Raw genomic sequence first — 6,152 nt, 5'->3', positions numbered from 1 at the left:
GCACGTACAACGAATTAAGAGAAAGTTTTTATTTCCTTTAGGGTGATATATAATTTTGATACTGTGATTATACTTCATAAAATTGTAACATTTAGAGATACTCGCCATATGAAGTTTTATTTCATATTCTTTTTGCTAAAGTGTCTATATACTTGCATGAATAAAACTTTAAAAAAAACCATTATGCCGAAAACAAGTTGCAATGTCAAATAAATTTAATTAGATATCCCCTAATGTCAAAACAACTGTGGTCTAGACAGTGAGCGGTATCTGTAGTGTTATGTTGAACATTTATCAGAACAATGGTATTTTGGTGACGTTTTATTATGAACCAAAGGTAATGTAAAAACACAATTAGATCAAGCACTCTAATAGATGAAAATGAAGCATGTCCCTGATGATAAATAGGACAAGGTTAAGCTTTCATCGAATCACTGCTGAAACTTTTTGTTCTCTTGATGCACTCATGTTCAACAGACAAACTGTAAAGAAAAACGGGAAAACAATTGAGCATTTTACAATTAAAGTCTACATCTTACAGATTTTTTTTTAAACAAGTTTGATTTATGTACAATTACGATTAACTTGTCAAGCAGATTAAATAGATAAGATTGTGAAAGCTTATAAAAGAATTTAAAAACCTTCTCGCAATGAACATTGACTTATAAACATGAATGCATTCAATGTGTGTATTGTTACACAACTAATTGAGGATATACAATGTATAAGGTTCAACAAATTTTCATTTTCTAAAGTTTCTATATATTTTTCCACCATATTTTTTAAATCAATCGCTGAGAATTGTTTGAATTTATCAATGCAATGAAGCTTTTCATATTTTGTTCCGCAGAACTCTTACGAAATATTTCTATAAGCGATGATTTAATTGGTTTAATCTAAATGGATGTTCCTTTATCGCAATAGCTCCATTTTTTTGGGTGGGAGGTTGGGGGCACATGTGAGATTTCTATGATAAACTAGACAGTATTATCAATAATGTAGCTACATTAGCTACTAGATATCAAGCAATATGCGACACTTTCAGATAGAAACTAAAATCATACTTGTATATAGCAGTCATTTTATCCTTCATTTAAATATCATTAATCTATCGTTTTAACAGATAATAAATTAATATTATTTGTAATTTTAATTTTTTCATGTGGTGCTTGCAAACATTTGAATTATTAGAACAATATCGCCAATGTAGTAAATTGAGGTAAAAATGCAGTGCTCTTTATCAGAGGTATTTACTTACGAGAAAACGGGGTTCTGATGGTACGCTACTAACACCCATAAAAATTACAAAATGGTCGTTTATTTTGTGGAGGTCTCCTAAACTGTAATCGTTTAGGTTTAGGAGTACGAATTCCAAGGAAACGTTTTCTCTGCGCAGGTTTCGTTCCGTGTCCAAAAAGACGCTTTTGTACGGTGCTTACGCTGTCCTCTAGAGGTCCGTCTGGCAGCCAATCGTGGGACTCGGTGTCTTTCTTGTCATCAGTGAGTTGATCTAACTCGTTGAGTAAGTCCACATCTTCCTGAAGGATCTAGATAAAATAAAAACAATTATTTCTTACATATCTTTGATTACAGCAACACTAAGCTTTATTTATGTGCCTGAACTTTATAGTCTATAATGACGTAAACGTACAATTTTATTATGTCGAGAACTAAAATTAACTTTTTAAGAGATTGGTTTTCCTATCAATAAAAGTCTTGTACGTTTTTTTAAAATATAATCCTACTTTGAATAATAAAAGAGAATATATTCATTTAAATCGAGTATTCACTATAGACTAGGCAAAATGCTTCTTTTCTAAGGTATGGTAATATATATGATGGTTCTAAAGACCTTGGGAAGATATATAATCTCTCTGGTGCTAGCTGCTAATTTTAAAATCACGTTGTACTGGGACGGATTCTATAGGTTTTGTACTCCTTGAAAAAGCATATTTCATGTTTAGAAAACAGGTTCCAGATTTGGAACTATTACAATTCAAAAAGGAACCCTAGAAACTAATATCCCACACTAACTCTTACAATTTAATTTAAGCAAAATGTACAACTGTAATCAAATGAGCTTTCTTGAATTTCTTAATCTCGAAACCAGATGTTTTCTAGCTAAAATCCTTCAAAAAATGTAGACGGCACAAAGGCATAAAAACGGGAAAATTGACTGTTTTCTTCTAATTTCCTAAAAAGAACATGTTAACGTTTTAAGGAATAAAAATTGAGTGTTCAATGATCAATGACTTTCATGATTGAAAAAAAAATCATGCAGCAAAAGTGTCATCGCGAAAAAGGTAAGGTCACAAATAAATATCGCATTCAATAGAAGCAACAAATATCAAAAGTTTCAGTATATAGTTATTGATTCTGGAAATCATTACAGAGATTGTTTTCTAAAATTACCCGAAAGTCAGGCCATGATCGAAGAAACTGTGATTGAAATTAAAGGTTCTCTGGTGAGTATAATTATTTCATGCATGAAAAGATTAACTTTCAAACGTTTTAAAATTGGCAATTTTGAATTATTTTCCTTAAAAAATATGAAGTGTGGTATCTTATTTTTTCTGAAAAAAATTCTGGAAAAACAAAATCATAAAAAGGTGTATGTGATATGTTCAATCTAAACGTTCAAAAAAAAATCGCGTGTACTGATAATCAAGAAATAATTTTGATTGATATATATATATATATATATATATATATATATATATATATATATATATATATATATATATATATATATATATATATATATATATATATATAACATGTCCTTCAAATAAATTTGAATTTGACTTGTATACAGGTTCTGTTTTTCTAATTCATCTTTTTTTGACTATACACAATCTTACACTTCAGCATTGGTTTACTCGGGGGGAAATGGACAATTAATTTTACTTAAACTTTGCGTAATTAGTTTGAGCAAAAGTTATAAACTAAATCCAAAATCTGATATAAACAGCGAAGAAGAAACCTTTACCTGTCTCAGAAGATTGGTGTTTACTTCAGGCTCATTCTGGCCGTAGGTATGGACTGCAAACGAACACAGAGCCACAAGGAGGCTAACAGTTACACCAGTAGTGTGGCCAAACATTCTTCAGATGACTTCAAGCTGCTTTTAAGGTTAAGTTCAAATTCTCTTCACGTTCTCTTCAAGTCCCCGTTTTACTAGAGACGGTTCAGGTTAGTGTCCTTTATACCGGTTAGAGTGATGTACTATATGATGTCATTGGATTTATAAAAATTTATAAGCGCACTGCCTCCGTACGATAGACAGGCAATCAATCAAAATTAATTAATTATTGATGAATTTGTTCTTGTTATATTTCATTGTTATTACCAGCGAAAACGATACAAACATGACTCGTATATCGTAAAATGTTTGGTTTTATTCGTCATCCAGAATTAAACATGAACTGATGATTCTGTACTTAGGTTTTCTAAAATGAATACACATTACTTTGGGCGTGGAAGACTCCTACATGAGTACTCAATTGAGCGTGTTCCTTCCAAAATCTCTGACTTTAGTGCCAAGTTTTTGCACAACATGACGTGACTTTTATGATTACCTGAAAAAGTTTTTTGACTTAGAACTTTAGTAAAGTCTTAGCCTGCATTTGCTGCCAATATGTTGTAAAGTTTTCATTTCAACTTAACAGAATATATACACACATGTACATTAAATAGTGATCACCGTGTACTTTGCGAATATCCATCAAAATAAAATTTTACTAAGTTATAATTAATTTTACATTTTTTCTTCAGTACATTTTTGGGGGGATAATATAGATCATTTCTTTTTATATTTTTGTATTTTGGTAACAGTTGCTGAAAATTGTTAAAATCAGTTACTCTGCTGAAGGTCTATCTCAATCATTAGGAAATATGAGGACAATTGTAAATATGGTGAACTATTTCAGTATTATTAACAATAGTAATGATTTCATTTGTAACTTTTGTTTGCAATTGAAATGAATTCCATATCTGCGCGAACAAATATGGTATAAGCGGAGAAAGGCGTAGAGTACTACATGTAGTATTGTGCGTTTCTGAGATGATGTTAGTACATGTATCTGTCCTACATCTATCTGTGGCCTTGCTTGTCTTTCTTCCTTAGTCTACAGTACCATTTTTATCAAAAACACGTTAGCAAAAAAGAAAACTGAGAGCATACACTTTTGTGTCAGAGATAAAAAAATTGAACCAGAGGGGATATGAATAGACTGCCTCAGCCTTCAGTTCATTACATCCTATAATATTGGAAAGAAAAAAATAAAGGAAAGGAAAGAAAAAAATATAGGGGGGTTATATTTTTTTTTTTTACACATCTACCACATAAGAGTTTATATGAAAAAAAAATCATCAAATTAAAGTATGAGATCATTTCTGCCAGAAAATATTAAATTATTTTTGTACTGTCATTGGGATTGAAATTAAGAATTTTAAGTTAAGAACTGAATATTTTTAGGAAAGATTTAATAGATGGGCAGATATTTTGACAACGAACTTTATGGTTATATTGTTTCATCAATATCAACATGATAATGAAATGTTCAAAGAATTCATTCTTAGAGCTTAGTCCAAAAAATAGAAGTAAAGTTATCAATTTATTCTAATTCATACTTATTTATTGTATATCATTAATAACAGTACCTTTTGAACAGTACAGAACGAACTCTTTTGGGTCATGTGTTATATCTAGGCCACTAATTCCAAAGGTATCAGATGTGTGAACGTTGACCCCGATATGACTCAGGAATGATGAGACCGATGAATAGAAGGGGCAGCTATGGAGATCAAAAAGAAACATGTCAAGATCTACTATTCATAAAGCTGTACTTTCAGGGGTTTAAATATTATCTCAGTGATTCATTAAGCTGTACCTTCCGGGGTTTATATATTATCTCGGTATTTCATGTCGCTGTACTTTAGGGGTTTACATATTATCTCTGTGATTCATGACGCTATACCTACAGGGGTTTACATATTATCTCACTGATTCACGAAGCTGTACTTTCTGGAATGTACATATTATCTCAGTGATTCATGAAGCTGTATCTTCAGGGGTTTACAGATTAGCTTAGTGATTCATGATGCTTTACCTTCAGGGGATTCATATTATCTCAGTGATTCATGATGCTGTACCTTCAGGGGAATTCATATTTTCTTAGTGATTCATGACGCTGTACCTCCTGGGGTTTACATATTATCTCAGTGATTCATGACGCTGTACATTCAGATGCTTACATATTATCTCAGTGAGATGGCTTCAAAAATGATAAAATCACAAAACGCGGAGTTATAAGTGCATTTTGAAATATCTACATTTTGATTAAGATTATAAAAATCCAATGCAAAAACAATTGCTGCATTCACAGATACATATAGAATGTTTTAAGAATCTTGGGGTAAGGTAAGGGTTGCCGTTGCATGCCTGTGACGTCATTTTCGGGATTAAAGACGTTTCGTCTGAAATTCATAATTCCCTCCTTTATAAGAAAAAAAATAGTCTTGATGCTTAACTCACACTTAATTATAAAAATAAATCATTATTCTCTTCGTGCATGATGTGAAATCTATGAGGTTAAATTCTAATCATTCAAATCGAGGGATCATGAGCGTAGCCAGATAGCAATGACAATGATAACGATCTTAGACGCTTGCTCAATCTTTTCTTCTGGTATTCTGTGTTTTTTGAAAATGTACTTTGTTTTTAATCAAAGCTTATGCCTTCACAGAACATTGGAACCATCTGTAAGACATCTCTCTCTCTCTCTTTCTCTCTCTCTCGTACGCTCACAATTATAACGTATTTACATCAGCTTTAAAGTCTTTAATAGTCTTGGAAAATCTGTTTTAAAATATTATATAGTTTTTGAGTTAATTCCTCCAGAATATCAACTGTGAATTTTATTTTGGAATTCAAAGTCAAAGAATGGGAACTTTTTTAATGTGGCGGTGTCGTGTGTGTAATGTATAACGTATTGATGTTTGTTGTTTTTTTTATCATTTTAAAAATGTAACGAAACTTAATGTGTTTCAATATTTTCATTTGAATTTTATAATGATTGTGCAAATTTTTGTATACCTGTTTTTGTGATACAGCCCACGTGAAAAGTGCTATGCTTTGTTGGACATTACTC

At 31.3% G+C, this 6,152-nt stretch overlaps 1 long non-coding RNA gene across 1 annotated transcript; it reads right to left on the bottom strand.

Moving 5' to 3' along the window:
- Positions 1-308: 308 nt before the first annotated feature.
- On the bottom strand, positions 309-3,235 carry LOC136270699 (uncharacterized). Its single transcript, XR_010708526.1, has 3 exons — positions 2,990-3,235; positions 1,259-1,547; positions 309-482 (listed from the first exon to the last, which is right to left on the bottom strand). It is a non-coding gene; the product is annotated as an uncharacterized lncRNA (long non-coding RNA).
- Between the last annotated feature and the right edge of the window lie 2,917 nt (positions 3,236-6,152).

This window comes from Magallana gigas, chromosome 8, assembly GCF_963853765.1.
Source record: "Magallana gigas chromosome 8, xbMagGiga1.1, whole genome shotgun sequence".
NCBI classification, from domain to species: Eukaryota; Metazoa; Mollusca; class Bivalvia; order Ostreida; family Ostreidae; genus Magallana; species Magallana gigas.
This window is presented reverse-complemented; position numbering and strand designations above follow the sequence as displayed.